The sequence below is a fragment of the Pinus tabuliformis genome, chromosome 3_1 (assembly GCF_031772625.1).
Source record: "Pinus tabuliformis cultivar Carrire ecotype Pingquan chromosome 3_1, CPIR1, whole genome shotgun sequence".
NCBI classification, from domain to species: Eukaryota; Viridiplantae; Streptophyta; class Pinopsida; order Pinales; family Pinaceae; genus Pinus; species Pinus tabuliformis.
In genome coordinates this window covers 901145329-901167704 of record NC_142301.1, presented here as the reverse complement: position 1 = coordinate 901167704, position 22376 = coordinate 901145329, and positions in this window count along the sequence as shown.

Here is a 22376-nt window from a genome sequence, read left to right as displayed (position 1 = left end):
AAATATAAGAGGATAAATAAAGCTCTATATGGCATGCTCAAAATGTATGTTATGCACCAACCGAGGAAGTAAAAATATTATCTACCTCTCACGGAATATGCTTACAATAATGATCATAAGCATCACCAAAGATGAGGTTCTTTGAAGCATTATATGGCTGAAAATGCATAATCTTAGTTAAAAAGGATAATATAGAGGACAAAATATTACTTGAAATGGACATATTAAAAAAAAATGGAGTGGGAAGTGGAAAAAATAGAACATAAATTAAAAGTGGCTCAATATTAACACAAGAGTTATGGAAATGAGGGCAAAAATCATGAGTTCCAAGTAGGAGGGCATGTGTATTTTTTAATCAAACCCACGAGAAGATACTTGAAAATGGGATGATGTAATAAGCTAACACCTTGGTAATGTGGACCCTTTGAGATCTTGGAGAGGGTGGGTTCAATTGATTATAGACTTTCCCTACCTTCCGCGGTGAAGGCAGGTTATGTATTTAAAATATCCTTTCCTAAGAACTATATATATGATGTCAATCATATTTTTGATTGATTTTTTATACATATGGAGCCATAAGTAGAATTACAACCAGAACCCTAATGCATACTTTGATACGAATGAAACTATGCTCCAGAATCGAGCCATTTTGTAGGTCAAGCTCTCATGGAAGCACTTTGCAGCATGTGAAGCAACATGGGAACTAGAGATGCCATGAAAAGGGGATACCAATTTTTTTCTCTCTATATATGGCTTAGTTATATGAATAATAGAACACCAAGGATGATGTTCGTTTAAGGGGGATAGGATTGCAACGTCCCTTCTAATTACTCAAGTATTGTAAATGTATTTAAGAGTGCTAAAGGTTGGATAATCAATAGAGATATCATGCTAGACTTTATAATCATGTAATTATTCTTCTAAATTAATATATTCTCGGAAATTGAAGAAGAGGAAAACCCACAAGAATCTTGATGCAAGGAGGGAAGCTTCCTTAGGTGAAATATGTGAGGTGATTGGGAAGCTTCCTAACCTACTAAAATTGAAGTTTGCCTTGATTTTTCTTGATTTTGTAGTTGGGCTACCAACTTCTAGCAATTATGTGAATGTCAGATGTGGTACTAGAATTACCCAGAGCAAGGGCTATGTACCCTTCTAGAGTCTTCCACAATTTGATAATGCAATACAAGGATGACATCACCACATTTATGTGACACATTATTCGGAGTTGGAAGCCATATTGCGTGCTCTAAAAATGTGGAGAAATTATTTTCTCAAAAGGATATTCATAGTGATGACATGCCATAGTTGGTTGAAGTATTTGTTTGACTAGCCAAGTGTGAATTCCAAAAAAGAAATATGGCCAACTCTTATTTGTGATTTTGATTTTGAAATTAAATATATCAAAGGAAAAGAGAACTAAGTGCATGATGCACTCAAAAAAAGTATGCAAATGATGCACATGGAAACTGATGTGAATTTGAGATAGAAATCAAACAAAGGATTATAAAAGCACTACAAAGTGAGAAATACTTCCAACATGCAATTAGAGACTTGAATTAATAACCCATGAGCCTAATGGAGGAGCAATATTATCTTATATAAGATTGTTTATTAATATATATGGGTATAATTTAGATAGTCATTATGATTGAGTTGAAGAAGATCATAATGGAACAGATTCATAAAACACATTATGCTTGTCAACCAAGATATAAAGAATGATAAAAACTACCAAGAAACTATATTATTGACTAACGATGAAGGGGGAAATCATTAAATATATTGAGAAATGTCTACAATGCCAACAAGTCAAGATACACCACAAGCACCCATTAGGATTATTTCAAGCAATGCCAATCTTAGAATGGAAGTGGGAATTCATAGGTATGGAATTCATCATTGGATTACAAGGAAATTCCAAGTAGAATGATGCAATTAGTGGATAAGTTGAGTAAAGAATTTCACTTCAATCTTATTAAATCAACTCACAAAGAAATATATATAGCCCAAATTTCATGAACTATATTTTTGGGAGAAAATTAGCATTTACCACAACTTATCATCCTCAAACAAAATATAAGAGGATAAATAAAGCTCTATATGACGTGATCAAAATGTATGTTATGCACCAACCGAGGAAGTAAAAATATTATCTACCTCTCACGGAATATGCTTACAATAATGATCATAAGCATCACCAAAGATGAGGTTCTTTGAAGCATTATATGGCTGAAAATGCATAATCTTAGTTAAAAAGGATAATATAGAGGACAAAATATCACTTGAAATGGACATATTAAAAAAAAATGGAGTGGGAAGTGGAAAAAATAGAACATAAATTAAAAGTGGCTCAATATTAACACAAGAGTTATGGAAATGAGGGCAAAAATCATGAGTTCCAAGTAGGAAGGCATGTGTATTTTTTAATCAAACCCACGAGAAGATACTTGAAAATGGGATGATGTAATAAGCTAACACCTTGGTAATGTGGACCCTTTGAGATCTTGGAGAGGGTGGGTTCAAATGATTTTAGACTTTCCCTACCTTCCGCGGTGAAGGCAGATGATGTATTTAAAATATCCTTTCCTAAGAAGTATATATATGATGTCAATCATATTTTTGATTGATTTTTTATACATATGGAGCCATAAGTAGAATTCCAACCAGAACCCTAATGCATACTTTGATACGAATGAAACTATGCTCCAGAATCGAGCCATTTTGTAGGTCAAGCTCTCATGGAAGCACTTTGCAGCATGTGAAGCAACATGGGAACTAGAGATGCCATGAAAAGGGGATACCAATTTTTTTCTCTCTATATATGGCTTAGTTATATGAATAATAGAACACCAAGGATGATGTCCGTTTAAGGGGGATAGGATTGCAACGTCCCTTCTAATTACTCAAGTATTGTAAATGTATTTAAGAGTGCTAAAGGTTGGATAATCAATAGAGATATCATGCTAGACTTTATAATCATGTAATTATTCTTCTAAATTAATATATTCTTGGAAATTGAAGAAGAGGAAAACCCACAAGAATCTTGATGCAAGGAGGGAAGCTTCCGTAGGGGAAATATGTGAGGTGATTGGGAAACTTCCTAACCCACTAAAATTGAACTTTGCCTTGATTTTTCTTGATTTCGTAGTTGGGCTACCAACTTCTAGCAATTATGTGAATGTCAGATGTGGTACTCGAATTACCCAGAGCAAGGGCTATGTACCCTTCTAGAGTCTTCCACAATTTGATAATGCAATCCAAGGATGACATCACCACATTTATGTGACACATTATTCGGAGTTGGAAGCCATATTGCGTGCTCTAAAAATGTGGAGAAATTATTTTCTCAAAAGGATATTCATAGTGATGACATGCCATAGTTGGTTGAAGTATATGTTTGACTAGCCAAGGGTGAATTCCAAAAAAGAAATATGGCCAACTCTTATTTGTGATTTTGATTTTGAAATTAAATATATCAAAGGAAAAGAGAACTAAGTGCATGATGCACTCAAAAGAAGTATGCAAATGATGCACATGGAAACTGATGTGAATTTGAGATAGAAATCAAACAAAGGATTATAAAAGCACTGCAAAGTGAGAAATACTTCCAACATGCAATTAGAGACTTGAATTAATAACCCAAGAGGCTAATGGAGGAGCAATATTAGCTTATATAAGATTGTTTATTAATATATATGGGTATAATTTAGATAGCCATTATGATTGAGTTGAAGAAGATCATAATGGAACAGATTCATAAAACACGTTATGCTTGTCAACCAAGATATAAAGAATGATAAAAACTACCAAGAAACTATATTATTGACTAACGATGAAGGGGGAAATCATTAAATATATTGAAAAATGTCTACAATGCCAACAAGTCAAGATACACCACAAGCACCCACTAGGACTATTTCAAGCAATGCCAATCTTAGAATGGAAGTGGGAATTCATAGGTATGGATTCATCATTGGATTACAAGGAAATTCCAAGTAGAATGATGCAATTAGTGGATAAGTTGAGTAAAGAATTTCACTTCAATCTTATTAAATCAACTCACAAAGAAATATATATAGCCCAAATTTCATGAACTATATTTTTGGGAGAAAATTAGCATTTACCACAACTTATCATCCTCAAACAAAATATAAGAGGATAAATAAAGCTCTATATGACGTGCTCAAAATGTATGTTATGCACCAACCGAGGAAGTAAAAATATTATCTACCTCTCACGGAATATGCTTATAATAATGATCATAAGCATCACCAAAGATGAGGTTCTTTGAAGCATTATATGGCTGAAAATGCATAATCTTAGTTAAAAAGGATAATATAGAGGACAAAATATCACTTGAAATGGACATATTAAAAAAAATGGAGTGGGAAGTGGAAAAAATAGAACATAAATTAAAAGTGGCTCAATATTAACACAAGAGTTATGGAAATGAGGGCAAAAATCATGAGTTCCAAGTAGGAGGGCATGTGTATTTTTTAATCAAACTCACGAGAAGATACTTGAAAATGGGATGATGTAATAAGCTAACACCTTGGTAATGTGGACCCTTTGAGATCTTGGAGAGGGTGGGTTCAATTGATTATAGACTTTCCCTACCTTCCGCGGTGAAGGCAGATGATGTATTTAAGATATCCTTTCCTAAGAAGTATATATATGATGTCAATCATATTTTTGATTGATTTTTTATACATATGGAGCCATAAGTAGAATTCCAACCAGAACCCTAATGCATACTTTGATACGAATGAAACTATGCTCCAGAATCGAGCCATTTTGTAGGTCAAGCTCTCATGGAAGCACTTTGTAGCATGTGAAGCAACATGGGAACTAGAGATGCCATGAAAAGGGGATACCAATTTTTTTCTCTCTATATATGGCTTAGTTATATGAATAATAGAACACCAAAAATGATGTTCGTTTAAGGGGGATAGGATTGCAACGTCCCTTCTAATTACTCAAGTATTGTAAATGTATTTAAGAGTGCTACAGGTTGGATAATCAATAGAGATATCATGCTAGACTTTATAATCATGTAATTATTCTTCTAAATTAATATATTCTTGGAAATTGAAGAAGAGGAAAACCCACAAGAATCTTGATGCAAGGAGGGAAGCTTCCGTAGGGGAAATATGTGAGGTGATTGGGAAACTTCCTAACCTACTAAAATTGAACTTTGCCTTGATTTTTCTTGATTTCGTAGTTGGGCTACCAACTTCTAGCAATTATGTGAATGTCAGATGTGGTACTCGAATTACCCAGAGCAAGGGCTATGTACCCTTCTAGAGTCTTCCACAATTTGATAATGCAATCCAAGGAGAATGTCAAAACACACACACACACATGACTAGTAGTTCTCGGGGAGGGGGGATTAAGAAGCAATACTGAAAAACCAATACATAAAATGAAAAATAGAATGAGAGAGAAAAATACAGAGAGAATTTCGCACTATAAAACCCTAACTTGTGAATTGGGTAAATGAGATATTTTGATATGTCAGTGAAAGGAAGTGGATTTGAATAGGAGATGACTAAAATCCTCTTACGTCATGACCACTGGTTGTGGAGAAAAGCCTTGTAATGAATCTGGAAGGGAATTTAGTGAGAAACATCTATTTGAAATCAAGACTTGGAGGAAATCCATAAAAAGTATTGGATTGAGGTATGACATGAAATGGGGAAGGGAATTATATAGGGACCGTTGGATCAATGATGGGCTTCCATTTATGTTGTGATGGTCTTATATGGAAATATGTGTTTTGTTAAAAGGCCTAACTGAACTATTGAAGTGCAATCCTTAAACCCTATAGGTGAAAGAGAGTGGCCTTAACATTTACCAGACCATTGTGATTTTAAGTGACTCTAAGTGAAGCTCTTCCCAAGGTATCAGATTTGGCTCAAAGGTGGATAACTACAAGAAGGATTACAATGGAGTTGGTCCTAAGATTGGGTGGATATTAGCCCACCCTTATTTACTTTTCAGTAGCTTAAGTATATCATATAAGTGTATATGCCTTTTATGAATGAAATGATAGTATTATTATGGGGGTTGTTATGTTTTCTAGTAAAAATCGATTGATATGTATGTTGCGAACATACGTTGTGTATGAATTGAATGGTGTTTAATACTTCATGATCATTGCTATGTTAGTCTCCTATGTATGACGAAACAATGAGATGAGTAAGGATGTATTGTGCATGGTCTCTAGTAGTTATTTCCTCCCATGTATAAATTCTATGCATGGGAGTATACCTATGTTGTCCATAAATTATATATGCCATGTGATTGTAAATAATGATCTAGTATTAATTTGGGGCCTAAGGTCATCCTGTAATATGTTAAAGTGGTTGGTGTTTCCCAGATTAGTGATAGTGAGAGATAACAACAAATATTGTATCCTTATTTAATGGGAAGGGCTTGCAGGTGCTACTCTACTTAAAGGGGCTTTGGTTTTGTCAGGAGAAAAAAATAAAATGTTGGTCACCTATGTGTGAGAAATATAGGAGTTTGAGGTAGGGAGTTTCAATCTTAACTGAGCAAGGAAAATTCCTTTAGCTAAGTGAAGTTGAGTATTGGATATAAGACATCTTTCTATCATCTTCTAGGATGCTTGACTTGAGGCGATGTCCTTAAGAGGTCATTGCGAGCTAGAGAATACTTCTCAGTCTTTAGGATCCTTTGGGGAGAATATCATCCTTGTCAGAAGCAATTTTCAGACTTAACATTAGGCTTAGAAATAGTATAAATGATTACACAAATTCAAGGATCAACCCTTAAGAATTTTAGTGGTAGAGGTCTTTGGATCGACCCCAATCACTTGGTCATTAGGGGGTTGTGACCAAGAGCTATAAGATGTTTACTATTCTTGTTGCGTCCCTCCGTCAATGGAAATTCTTCCATTCCATGGTATCCCTCATTAAATGATAGCAAATTGTTTAAGTAGTTTACAATTTTGGTTCATTGGGGCAGGTCCTTACCCTTAGCCCCTAGTGATATAATCAACAAAAGTTGTGACCAAGAGCATATCTCTAATGGGCCTGTGATCCAATGGTTAAGGAGAGGACATGACAAGTCATTAAATTCCACTGATTGATCTATTTTTTTCACCTTGGTCCTGAAGATGAACCTCATTAGTAGGTTTGGAACATTGACTAGGAAATAATTCATGTGATTAATCTGAAAGTCAGTCTCAAACAATTTACAATAATTTCTTAAATATTTTTCATAAATCTAAATAAACATTTATTAAAATTTGAAATAATTAGATTAATTATTTTATGCTTAAACTTTAAACATCCCTTCTCCCACACCCAAAATATATATGTATATAAAAAACCTGAGATAAGGAGATTCACTATTAGTTTCGAAGTCATAAATAAACTATGAAACATTTGTTGATTTGCTAAATGTTCTTACAATTCTTTTTAAGATTTACATTTTCCATGATTGATTTACACTTTTTCTTGCTTAATTTTGTTAGATTTATATTTTACATGATTAGAGGTTTATTGTACAACATATTGAAGTGTATGCAGAGTGAGTAATATAAATATGAATGAACAATCTTTCTCCGGTGTTTGAGAAATATATATATATATTTTGGGATTTTCATTTATCGGGGCACGTATTATGCGATGGCGTATCTGAATTATGGCAATAAACGTACTGACAGTAGTGTTAGGGCAGCCTTAAACCCTGGAACACACATTCTTAGGCTTTAAAAATGACATATATTTAAAAGCAGTGGAGGAAATATGTATATTACATAGTGTTTAAAATCCTAAATATTGATCTAGTGCTGGACTCATAACGGGAATGAATACTGCCCATGTTATTCTGTTTCTTCAAATCGCCGAAATTCTTGAGATGGGTAGACCTTCGAACTTATTGTATAAGTATTCGCCAACAATAAGAAAAGCCTCACGCTTCCCCTCTCACGACCAACTGCCAGCAATACGATTTTTTTGCTTTGATTTCTTCAGCCATCGGCGATCTATGTTGTATCGCACATGGCAGCTTAATTCATCCTCGGGCACCATGAAGGGATTGCGCAGGAATAGGAGATGACACCGGCAACTCGGGTTGGAGCAAACTGAATGTTAGCAAAGCTCTGCCCTCGGGTGACTAACTTGCCATCCATTGTTCATTAAATAAAACTTGTGAGTCTGTGTAAAATGAACGATAGTCCACGAAAGAAGGATCGCGATGATTTCATGTGACACTCTCTGGTTCACCCAGGAACAGATTTATGCGCGAGATTCATCCATAACGAAGCAGGCCGGTGATTTCTGGTCGCACACTCTTTTTCGCTAAACAACAAATTGACGGTGTAGATCCGTCCAGTTATATTTGTCGTTTCTTGTAAGGAACAATCATAACGTAGCTGGTACTCTCTAGAGAGTGCCAACCAAGTCAACAATGGCGGTTCGACTACCACGTTCGCTGACCATTAATTCACGCGTTCCCCGTAATTATAGTGACATAGTCGGTGAACGAATTTCCATTTTCACACTAAAACATTGTCTCTTTCGTGCTCCCGATAACCATGGAGGACAATCGCGATGACATATGTTTACTTGAGCCAGCTGACGCGTTGGAGTTATCAAGCGATTTTAGCGATAAATAATGCTTTTTTAAGAAATGCTGCTGTCGTTTAGTGTTGGACACGTTGGAGTTATCAGGCGATTTTAGCCACCAATAATGCTTTTCTAAGAAAGGTTGTTGTCGTTTAGTGCTGGATATCTATATATATGTGGCAACGTCATTGAATTAATAAATTCGGTCGATTCCTTGGAGATTGGGTTTTCTAACAACTAAAGTTCTTATGAACTTAGTTTTTAATCACGTTTTGCCTGCTCAATTAATTAGAATAAAAAAGTTAACGGAGACAACAAACGGTTACTAATATTATAAATGTGTGTAAGTATGGTATAAATTTAATATTTATTTATTATCATTGTACATATCAAAATTGAAAAGATAACTACTAATGTTAAATGGTGTGAAGCGGTTGATTTTGCTTGTACTCAATTTTACCATCACAAGTTATATTGCTCTATCTTTCTTTCTTGGTTTATTGGCAAAGGGTAGTTTACAAAGTTGGGCAGAATTGAATCCATCGTTGTCTCTGCAATTCAACGTCCAGGGCTCAACTTGAAAGATGTAGGAGGGTGGCTGGTGCTCGTAGTGTTGCGTGAGCTCGAGCACTCCTAAGGGGATTGTGAGGAGTTGTTGTCGGTAAGAATATAAGAAGCCATGAGGAATACAACTCGTTCGCTCTTTGGAGGCGGAGATGGTGGTGTACATGCATCTAGTTATCCTTAATTAGCTTCAGTTCAACTCTAGTTATTGCATGTGATATGCACTTGGATTTAGTTACTTAACTCGAGTGTTTACATGTGGTGTGCACTTGGCTTTAGTTACTTAACTTCAATGATTATATATGGTGTGCGTTTTGGCTTTACTCAATTAACTCTAGTGCTTGCATGTGGTGCATGTGCACATTAACATAACATAAAGCACACTTAGCTTTAGTTAGCTTTAATTATCCATAGTTATTGCATGTACAACTAAGCTTAACTTAGTTTCTTTATGTATTGATTCTCAAATCAATATTGAGTAATCAAATTCATTCTCAATTCCAATTTCTTGCAAGTTTGTACAATTATTCTTCAGCGAGATAAGTATTTGTGCTATAATAATTTTACATGGTATCAGAGCTACAGGGGCTTGGAGAAGGTGCATGAACAATATTTTGCAGGTTTGAAGATCAAAGAATTGGAAATTGTTTGGAGATTTGATTTGTAGATCAAAATATTGGAGAACTGCCGCAATTGTTGCTACAATTACAAGGTGAAAGAATGGAGTTCTCATCTTCAACTATTCTTACTCCGTATAACTACTTCTAATGGAAGCCAAATATTTTTCTTCACCTCAAAGGCAAAGGCTTGTATATGATAGTTATGAATACGGAAGCTGAACCAAATTCTGCCATTGAAAAAGCCAAATACTTCAACATCATACACGAAGCTTTTGCTCTTCTATTGTTTTCCATATCTCCAGAATTGTGTTTCCATGTCGACACATGCAACACTCTGAATGAGGTCTAGACAATCTTGGAGAATTTATTTGGAAAGCAGGATGAGATGCAGGCTCATATTCTCGAAAATGAGCTAAATTCCTTAGATCCAAATAACTTTGAGAACATTCAAGATTTCTTTACGAAATTCAAATCATTGCTTCTACAATTACATGATTGTGGGATTGATAAATCCAAACAGGAAGGTCAATTGATCCTTTCTATTTTGTCTAAATTAGGCCCTGAATATGTTGTTTTCATTTCTACATTTCATACAGTTAGACTTGCAACTAGAGATAAATGGAAAACACCTAAACTTGATTTATTGAGCCTCTCATTAAGGAGCGGGATAAACTTATCAAAATGGGCTCATAAAAATCTCCAAATGCACATGCACATGCACTTGCCATGCATGAGAAAGGAAAGTCCAACTCAAAACCAAATCAACAATCCAAAGGTAAAGGAAAAGCAAGAGATCCTGATCCAAGAAAGGGAAGAAATCCAAAACCTCCAGATGATTCTTCTAGCTCCAAGGGTAAGTAGGGAAATAAAGGAAACTCTAAGTGTCCTTATTGTAATAGAGGTTACCATCCTAAATCCTCTTTCATGAAGAAGACTATTGATATGATGATAAAGACTCTTCAACAAAATAATCTTTGTCATCACATTCCAAAAAGTGCCAAGAAGAAGTCGGAGGAAAAACCATCATAAGCAAGGGGTAATGGTAATGGTTTTATTTCCCTTCATTCTACACCGCAAGAATGGATCATCGATTCAGGAGCTTTGCATCAGATGGCTTCTTCAAATGAATCCTTTTCTTCTCTACATGCATACTTGAGACCTCTTATTCTCTTGGGGTACAATTCTGCAGTTGAAGCAACTGGACAAGGAAGAGTGCAATTCGAAGATGGAAGTTTTGAGAATGTCTTGCATATTCCAAGGCTTTCTATGAATCTTCTTTTAGTGTATCAAATGGCACACATAAGCACTGAAAGGAAAGTGGAATTTACCCTTAATTCCATGAGCATTTATGATATGCAAACCAACTTGAAGATTGCATCTGGCAAGGAAAATGATCAATCCCGTCTGTATACATTTTCTAATTTTGTTCCTCAATTAGATTCTATTTTGCTATGTACACATGCAAATGAAGTAGGATTTGGCACAAGATATTTGGGCACTTGAATTTCAAATATATTCAACAACTTAGCAAGCAAGGGATGGTTAAAGGTTTTTCGGCCATTGAATTTTCAAATGGTCTATGTAATGGATGTGCTCTTGGAAAACATCCACAAGACAAGTTCGTGAAGGGGCATGCATGGAGAGTCTCTTCACCTTTGAAGCTTGTACATAGTGATCTCATGGGTCCATTTCCAGTAATCTCAATGAGAAAAGCAAGATATGTGTTGTCATTTATAGATGATTACATGATATTCACTTGGGTTTACTTCTTGAAACTCATGTCTAAAGTTTTTCTACATGTTAGGGTCCCACCCTAACCCCCTTATTTATGTAATGGGATCACGTCATAGTCAAGAGTCAATAAAGCCCATATTAATAATTGTAAGTGGTTAATCCGCAATTAATGATGGAACCACAATTAGTTGCAAATGGGCCGTAGTATTAGATAGATGGTATTAATAAAACCCACGGTATTGGCCCGTGGTATTGCATGTATGAGTCATATATAAAGGATAGAGACTCCCTGCGAGGAGCATCGTGTCTTATTTTGTAGTCGAGCTCTGCTCTATTGGAGGTTGCCCCCTCGAAGAGGCAAGTGAACATTACTCTCTGAATAATAAAATCATTGCTATTCTGTGTTCTGGGTATCTTTTCTTCGCATATTCTGTATTTGGGTATCATTTTGCAGGTTAAGAGCATAACAAGTGTTATCAGAGCACTTTCCAGGGTCGGTGGGATCTCCATTTCTTAGCAGTTTTTTTTTTTGGCTAGAGACGTGTTTTGGCGTCTTTAAACCACGAGATCTGTTGTTGAGTGCATAAACCTGCGGAATTGGGGAGGCATGCACGTAGGAAATACAAGAGGTGGTCACGTCTGTTGGACTCCCTTGTAACCCCTGTGGGTACCCCTTCGAGTAGTAGTGCCTTAGACAGAACCGCACACGGATTGTCTTCCACATACCCTCTGGGTATATCGGAAGCCCCCTAGGCTCCCTTGAAACCTCACCATAGATAAACCGTCGGGCGTCTTGCGGCTACAGTACACCGAGAATAGCACTCGGGGAGATTACTCGCCCGTACGATAGGGTAGTCGGGTTGTACGGCTAAGGGTACAGTCGATCCTCCTTAGTTAGAGCCCTGAAACATTGGGCCGAGTACTACTGCTAGACCCTTATGTATATTGCGATCTGTAGCACCTGACACTCCTCAAGACCATAGTTCCCTTTTCTATCGGGGGATCACACAGCATCTCTTCCAGATCCGCCTGTGCAAAGGGGTGCAGCAGCAGCAGACATCAGTCCCGCAGTCTCGAGTTCGCAGATCAGCCATTCCGATCTATTAGATCCATCAGATCCGTAGAAGCAGTCTGTTCCACCATCAGATCCGCCATTCAGATCTCTCAGATCCACCAGATCGGAGTCGTTGTGAAGGGTTCCTATACCGAGGTATAATTTTCGCAGGACTTTTGGCCGCATTGACATTTTGAGGATTTGGCCACTGCAGTATTGATAAGGAAGGAGTAAAACTCTGTTAGGAGTTTTCAGAATCAGGATGACGAGCTGAGCACGGTGGTACCATTCACTTCTTAGTGAAATTTTTTTAGGCGGTCCCAATTTTAAAAAAATCCGGTTGGTGTATGGTAGAAACTAGAGCTTAAGCGATGGCCAATGAAAGGATGGAAAAACTTGAAGAATCAATGCACAACCTCCACCTTCAGCTTACCGGACTATGTAGCATGGTCGAGAAAATAGTCCCGGGCAAGGAGCAAGCCCACGAGGAGGAGTATAATGGCACTGAACACAATGAGGGTGAGTCTAGCCACTCTCCTCACATCTGGCACACCCACCCACCACCCAGTCAGCGACCTCCCAAGTTGGATATGCATAAATTTGACAGTTCTCACCCTTCAGCATGGATAGCACAAATGGAGCAGTATTTCAAACTGAATCACATCTTCAATGATGCGACTCAGCTTATGCTGGGGAGCATGTACTTGGACAATGAAAGGTGGCAATGGTGGGAATGGCATCAGCGTTGCACTGGACCTTTTAAGACTTGGACCAAATTCACCAAAGCTCTTCAAGACCGCTTTGACCAGGAATCATCTTTTTTGGGTCATCTTACTAAGCTCTGACAGACTGGTACAGTGGATGAATATATTACAGCTTTTGAAGCCTTAGCCTTCTGCACTTGGGGTCTCTCAGATGTGTTCTACACGGAATTTTTTATCAGCAGTATTAAAGAAGCTATCAAAGCCCAAGTCCTACTGCACCACCCTCCCACATGGACGGAGGCTTGCAAGGTAGCTTGTAATGTGGAACGTGCATTAGCAGCCCAATACAGTCGCCCAAATTTCTCCGCTAAAGGTCACCCCCACAGGCTCACAACACAACTCAAACACTTAAGGTCCAAAAGGTGTCACCTGCGGAAATGGCCGAAAGAAGAAAGCAAGGCCTATGTTACTACTGTGATGAAAAATACTCCCCAGGTCATAAATCCAAGGAGCCCAAATTTTTTCAAATTGATGCCACTGACTACAACTCAACAGAGGAAGATCCACCACTGGAGGAACAGGAGTCGCTAGAAGAAGACAACCAAAAGGACAATGTCTCTGATGAACCAGTTATTTCGTTGCATGCTTTGGCAGGGATTTCTTCCCCTCAAACTCTGAAAATCAGAGGTTTTATTAAACATCGCCCAGTAGTAGTCTTGATTGATAGTGGAAGTACACATAATTTCATCCATCAAAAAGTCGCAGAAGCAGTGCATTGTTTTGTACGAGCAGTTTCTAACTTCCAAGTTCAAATTGTGGATGGAGGCACAATGAAATGTGAAGGCCGCTGTGAAAATGTCAAACTTCAAATGGGGGATTATCAGTTGAAAACCCACATGTTTGCTATACACATGGGGGGTTGCGACATTGTCCTCGGCGCTGAATGGCTCCACACTCTTGGGCCAATCACAATGGATTTCCAGGAGTTATATATGAGTTTTAAGAAGAACAACTACACACATACCCGTCGTGGACTCTAGGCGGGAGCCCCCTCTATCATCAGCTCGCATAGGATGGAAAAATTGTTAAAAAAGGGCAATCATGAAGTTGTAGCTCAATTTAATGCCATCCAGGCAGTCGAAACAAAGCCTCTACCAATTCATCCTGAGATGCAACAGATTTTAAATAACCATCTGCCGGTCTTTGACAAGCCTCATGAGCTTCCACCCTTGCGAGGGGAACATGATCATAGTGTTATCACCAAAATAGGACCCTGATAGGCTGTTGATCAGACTATCTCAGTGTAACTATTTCAAACCAATCTTTTAGCTAAGGCTTAGCCTCCTTAGCCTGAGAGGGCTCTCTCAAAGGGTTAATGATATTGATTAAAGATATGGATAGATGGCTAACTCTATGGTTTGTGATTTTATATGTTTGTAGATTGGAAGATAGAGACTTGCTACCATTGGGCTATGGAGTCACTGACAGAGATAAGGATAACAAATAGCTCTTCTTATAAAACTGAAGCTTGTATATACTTCAATGAAAGAGTGACACATTCAAGAAAGTCTCAATAACTTGAAGTTCGTAGGAGTCAGAGCATGTGGACATGAATTCTGAGTAATGATACATCAAGGTATTCAAAAGGAAAGAATTTAAAGTGATAGATCAGAGTTTAATACCTACATGGAAGTCAGGGCATTCAGCATTTAAACATTCAGAACATAAACTCATATGGGACCATAGTTTATGAATGTATACAGGAAGTCAGAGCACATTCAGTGAATTCTGAGTGATTATACATCCATACCACTGTAAGAATTAAGGAAAGGACAACATCACATATTCTGAACATAAAAAATCCTTCATGAATCCTGAGAAGTAAGCATTAAGACTGTGGAAGTAAAGCATTTCAAAGATAAAAGATGAAGCTCACTGAAGTACACTAAGAATCTCAGCTTCAGAAAAGTCCAACTGCTTCTGTATAGATCAATCCCTGCATATCATTTACAAAAGTAGTCTTTTTCTCTAACATTTTCCAACCCCTTTGCTAATTCGACCTATTGCTCTATATAAAGCATTTACAGTTAGGATTCCATCATCCCTCATCAAGAGAATTCGAATTTGCCATCAGTGGCACCTATTCTAACCATAAAACAAACCATTAATTAGAACTAGCTGTTAACTAGGAGTGCTAGTGACCTAATACAACTAGGAGTGTAACTCCTTATTATGATTACAACAACCTTATATAAGCATTTAAAGCATTCTTTGACAGCTGCAACCTCATGAAGTCGAATTTGATGAAGCCTCCCATGTGGTCACCCAACTGCTGATGACAAACCCTAGAAATTAGGGAACATGTTTCCCTGTTTTTAGGTTTAGATCCTTGAAAATTGGCACGTGGGACAGAGCCTTTATCTCTTCATCCATGACACATTTTACAAAACTGAAGGAGGTTTTTGTAGCCCATGTTGTCCAGAACAAAAACCTCTCCTGGTTTTTTAAAAACTTTCTCCAACTGTCCAGACACTGTCCTTGAAAAACACGTGGCAAACAGGAAAAATCCGTTTTCTGAAAGTAGGGTCTCAATGAAAGCTTAGTATCTCCCAACTGAAAACACTTATGAATAAAGTGAGATAGGTTATTGTATCTGGAGAGTTTATGAAGAGAAACCTCCCTCATAATTCCAAAATACATCTTCTTGTAACCAGAAACGGATCTTGAAAAAGACTGCTAAAACGAGAAGACAAAGCTTGACTTTCAGTAGTTTCGTAGCGCAAGTTTAACCATAAATTTCTCCCACCTCAGAATGGAATTGAAGAAACTGAAAGAGGTTTATGTAGTGCAACATGTGATGAAGAAAAGTTTCTTTCAGTTTGAAAAATTAAGTTCTCGGCTGCTCAGGAAAGCTTTTGGAAGTTAACTAGTAAAAACAGTTTTTCTGCTAAAACAGGCTGCTACAGGGGTTTCGTAGCGCGCTACGAAAACTCCTAGTTCAGTGATTTTGTAGCTACTTTCAAAATTTCTCCAAAATGATGTGAGATATGACTTATAAACACCTGGTAACTTGGTAAGACTTCTAAAACATGGAATGAGGTTGTCAAACATTATTTGGAAAAGAGATATGATCTTAAAAGACTTCTAACCTTATGACCTAACCCTTAAAGCATGAAATGACCTAGAGACCCTTTAACACCATGACTAGAAGAAGGGTTTGTAAATGAGAATGACACTAATTGTGATGAGATGACTCAAAAATTATAAGACTATGACTAGAAACAAGGCAACTTTCCAAAGCTTAGAGACAAAGATTTTAGGGTGATAACAGTGGCTCCACTAGGGATAATGTGCCCTTGTGGTATACTAAGAACTTGTAGCTCCAGTGCCACTATCCATCCTCTAGAATAAAACTCTGAACCTCTGCGCATTTTTCTCCCCAAGCCTTTAATGATTTCTGAATGAAGAATTCAAACTGCACCTACTGAAACAGATGCTCAGTCAACCTACCCTGAGCTTATTTGCACATTCCTACATACCCTATCAGCTGCAATCTCCACTTGTAGCTCAAGGAACATGAAACTTCCAATGAAGCCAGTCATCGATCTGATCTAACACTTGAATCCTTTGACTGTGCTTGAAACAAAATAAACCAGATACTGAAATAACCAAGGCAGCATGAGGTGTAACTGTTCTTCAAGATGAAAATATAACTGGAAGCCTGAACAGTAAATCTTTTCCATGTATTCAGCTATAGGGTCAAAAAACACATGGTTAGTTTGATGATTCTCAAAACTTTCTATATCTTTAGACAACTGATCCTTAGCCACATAAAATTCCTTTAATGTGTTATCCAACTGCCTTTCTGCATGATTCCCATAGACAATGTAATTTTCCTCACTATTGTGATCATTATTTAAAGTAAGCTGCTGCAAGGAATTACAAAATTGAACAACCTTTTCCTCTGCCTGAGGGCTATAAAAGCTATTATCCAGTACTTCTTCTTGCTGTTTGCAATCAATTTCATACTCATTATGATCAAAAGACTGACAAATCTGCTGCATCTTTTCATTCATATCAAAGGATGAAACATGATTTTCACAAATAAACCCCTGCTGATCTTCATGCTGCGTTTCATGAGAGGTTATACTTTCTTCTTGGTGTTGAAATGCATTGTTATGAAGAGCATCTAAAATTTCTTCATCCATAAATTCATGATCATCATAACAATCCTCCAAATATTGAATAAAACTCGAAGAATGTTTGCAACAATCTTTGACCAGCAATAAGGAGGGATGACACTCTTTGTAGATATCATAGAACACATCATGGAAATCAGCAAGAGAATATAATGAACCATTTTCCAAACCTTTATACCAAGACCATGCCTTTCCTTCTAAAGTGGTCTTAAACATCCTCATGAGATAATCCTCAGGAAAGTGAACCTTAAGACTGCGTACATGCATATGAAACCTAACCAAATGAAGAGCAGCATTGTCCTTCTTTTCATCTTTGAATATTGGAAGATCATCTAACCAATCAACCTCTGGCATAGGATTTGGAAAGCCAGGGATATGAGACCGATTCATAGGAGCATACCTGGCATTCATTCTTGCAGTGGAACTCATCTTGAAACTTCATCAAGCTACTGATCTTCTAGCAGTGGAGTCACCTTCCAATTTCTTATTCGATGTGTGGAGTCGCCAAGGTAGTTTGGCAGCCTCAAAATGATGTCTGAGCTCCTGCTACCTTCAGAAGTTCAGCCATTGATTTCTGGAATGAATAATCTTCAGACTCCCGGCAGACGCACCAAAATGTTATCACCAAAATAGGACCCTGATAGGCTGCTGATCAGACTATCTCAGTGTAACTATTTCAAACCAATATTTTAGCTAAGGCTTAGCCTCCTTAGCCTGAGAGGGCTCTCTCAAAGGGTTAATGATATTGATTAAAGATATGGATAGATGGCTAACTCTATGGTTTGTGATTTTATATGTTTGTAGATTGGAAGATAGAGACTTGCTACCATTGGGCTATGGAGTCAGTGACAGAGATAAGGATAACAAATAGCTCTTCTTATAAAACTGAGGCTTGTATATACTTCAATGAAAGAGTGACACATTCAAGAAAGTCTCAATAACTTGAAGTTCATAGGAGTCAGAGCATGTGGACATGAATTCTGAGTAATGATACATCAAGGTATTCAAAAGGAAAGAATTTAAAGTGATAGATCAGAGTTTAATACCTACATGGAAGTCAGGGCATTCAGCATTTAAACATTCAGAACATAAACTCATATGGGACCACAGTTTATGAATGTATACAGGAAGTCAGAGCACATTCAGTGAATTCTGAGTGATTATACATCCATACCACTGTAAGAATTAAGGAAAGGACAACATCACATATTCTGAACATAAAAAATCCTTCATGAATCCTGAGAAGTAAGCATTAAGACTATGGAAGTAAAGCATTTCAAAGATAAAAGATGAAGCTCACTGAAGTACACTAAGAATCTCAGCTTCAGAAAAGTCCAACTGCTTCTGTATAGATCAATCCCTGCATATCATTTACAAAAGTAGTCTTTTTCTCTAACATTTTCCAACCCCTTTGCTAATTCGACCTCTTGCTCTATATAAAGCATTTACAATTAGGATTCCATCATCCCTCATCAAGAGAATTCGAATTTTCCATCAGTGACACCTATTCTAACCATAAAACAAACCATTAATTAGAACTAGCTGTTAACTAGGAGTGCTAGTGACCTAATACAACTAGGAGTGTAACTCCTTATTATGATTACAACAACCTTATATAAGCATTTAAAGCATTCTTTGACAGCTGCAACCTCATGAAGTCGAATTTGATGAAGCCTCCCATGTGGTCACCCAACTGCTGATGACAAACCCTAGAAATTAGGGAACATGTTTCCCTGTTTTTAGGTTTAGATCCTTGAAAATTGGCACGTGGGACAGAGCCTTTATCTCTTCATCCATGACACATTTTACGAAACTGAAGGAGGTTTTTGTAGCCCATGTTGTCCAGAACAAAAACCTCTCCTGGTTTTTTAAAACATTTCTCCAGCTGTCCAGAAACTGTCCTTGAAAAACACGTGGCAAACAGGAAAAATCCGTTTTCTGAAAGTAGGGTCTCAATGAAAGCTTAGTATCTCCCAACTGAAAACACTTATGAATAAAGTGAGATAGGTTATTGTATCTGGAGAGTTTATGAAGAGAAACCTCCCTCATAATTCCAAAATACATCTTCTTGTAACCAGAAACGGATCTTGAAAAAGACTGCTAAAACCAGAAGACAAAGCTTGACTTTCAACAGTTTCGTAGCGCAAGTTTAACCATAAATTTCTCCCACCTCAGAATGGAATTGAAGAAACTGAAAGAGGTTTATGTAGTGCAGCATGTTAGGAAGAAAAGCCTCTTTCAGTTTGCAAAATTAAGTTCTCGGCTGCTCAGGAAAGCTTTTGGAAGTTAACTAGTAAAAACAGTTTTTCTGCTAAAACAGGCTGCTACAGGGGTTTCGTAGCGCGCTACGAAAACTCCTAGTTCAGTGATTTCGTAGCTACTTTCAAAATTTCTCCAAAATGATGTGAGATATGACTTATAAACACCTGGTAACTTTGTAAGACTTCTAAAACATGGAATGAGGCTGTCAAACATTATTTGGAAAAGAGATATGATCTTAAAAGACTTCTAACCTTATGACCTAACCCTTAAAGCATGAAATGACCTAGAGACCCTTTAACACCATGACTAGAAGAAGGGTTTGTAAATGAGAATGACACTAATTGTGATGAGATGACTCAAAAATTATAAGACTATGACTAGAAACAAGGCAACTTTCCAAAGCTTAGAGACAAAGATTTTAGGGTGATAACACATAGCATCACCTTGGTTCCAGGGGCCCAACCCCCAAATGTGCGCCCATACAGATATCCATTCACCCAAAAAAATGAAACAGAAAAAATCATCAAGGAACTTTTGGAAGCAGGTGTCATTCGTCCTAGCATTAGTCCTTATTCATCCCCAATGGTCATGGTGCTCAAGAAAGATGGGGAGTGGCGGATGTGTCCCGACTTCAGGGCCCTCAATAAGTTGACAGTCAAAGATAAATTTCCCATCCCGGTGGTTGATGATTTGCTAGATGAACTCAATGGGGCTCAATTCTTCACTAAGATGGATCTTCGCTCAGGCTACCACCAAATTCGCATGAAGGAAGTCGACATCCCCAAGACTGCTTTAAGAACTCATGAAGGCCATTATGAATTCCTGGTCATGCCATTTGGTCTTTGTAATGCCCCCTCTACTTTTCAGAGCCTTATGAACCACATTCTCAAACCATATCTCAGGAAATTTGTCCTTGTTTTCTTCGATGACATCCTCATCTATAGTTGCACTTGGGCCGCACATCTTCAGCATGTAGATCTACTCTTGCAACTGCTCCGCAAGCATAAATTATTTGTCAAGATGTCCAAGTGTTTGTTTGGCATGGCAGAAGTAGAGTATTTGGGCCACATTGTGGGGCGTGAAGGTGTCAAGGTGGACCCCAAAAAGATCCAGGCGCAGTAATGGCCTCAACCTAAGACCTTGAAGAGCTTGAGAGGATTTTTGGGTCTCACAGGCTATTATCGTAAATTTGTCTGCAACTATGGTCGCATAGCGAAGCCCCTCACCCAACTCCTAAAGAAAAATTCATTCTTCTAGAATGAGGAAGCACAACAGGCCTTTACAGCTCTAAAAAATGCCATGTGTTCCACTCCAGTCTTAGCACTACCTGACTTCACCAAATCTTTTGTTATTGAATGTGATGCTTCGGGTACAGGTATTGGGGCAGTCTTAATGCAGGAAGGGCGACCGTTGGCCTTCACAAGCCAACAACTCAGTGGGAGGAATCTTGGCCAATCTACCTACGAGAAGGAAATGATGGCCATATTACATGCAGTCGAGACCTGGCGACCTTACTTATTGGGGCGACGTTTCCAAATCCGCACAGATCATCACAGTCTTAAATATTTTTTGGAGCAACGCCTATCCTCCCCACAACAAAATAAATGGCTAGCCAAAATGCTGGGATATGATTATGAGATCATTTACAAGAAAGGGAAAGACAATAGTGTAGCAGAGGCATTATCTCGCCAATGTGAGGAGGAAAGTACTCTGCTAGCAATTTCCCTCCCCATTCTAGAATGGATTGAAGAGGCTCGCAGGGAATGGTTTTCACACCCTGGGCTCTCCTAACTCATTTCTCAATTGCAGGTAGATCCAAATTCCCCCAAGGGCTACTCGTGGCAGGATGATATTCTTCGCTACAAGGACAGAGTCATAATATCACCAACATCCACTCTCAAAAGTCACATTTTGGCAGAATTGCACTCATCTCCCATTGCAGGACATTCGGGCTTTCAGAAGACGTATGCTCGCACCAGAAGATCATTTTTTTGGACAGGCATGAAAACGAACATCCTTACTTTCGTAGCAGAATGTGATGTCTGTCAACGCCACAAAGGGGAAACCGTCAACACCCCAAGCACATTACAACCATTGCCCATTCCAACATCAATTTGGACGGAGGTTTCTATGGATTTCATTACAGGTCTTCCAAAGTCAGGGAACAAGTCAGTCATCATGGTGGTTGTGAACCGACTGTCGAAGTATGCTCATTTCTGCACCCTACCCCACCCATTTACACCAACTTTGGTTGCTCAATCTTTCATGGATCAGATCTTCAAATTGCATGGCATGCCCACTTCTATTGTGTCTGACCGCGACCCGATCTTCACTAGTAATTTTTGGCAGGAACTCTTCAGAATACAAGGCACTCAACTCAAACTCAGTACTTCCTATCATCCACAAACAGATGGTCAAACCGAAGCCGTCAACAAATGTCTAGAAACCTACCTTAGGTGTTTCACTTCAGAAAAGCAACACCTTTGGGTACAGTGGTTACCTTTGGCTGAATGGTGGTATAACACCAACTATCATGCCACCACCAAAATGACTCCCTATGAAGCAGTATATGGTCAACTCCCGCCTTCACCTACTTCGTGTCTCAAGGGATGCTCAAAAGTACAAGCAGTGGATCAACTCCT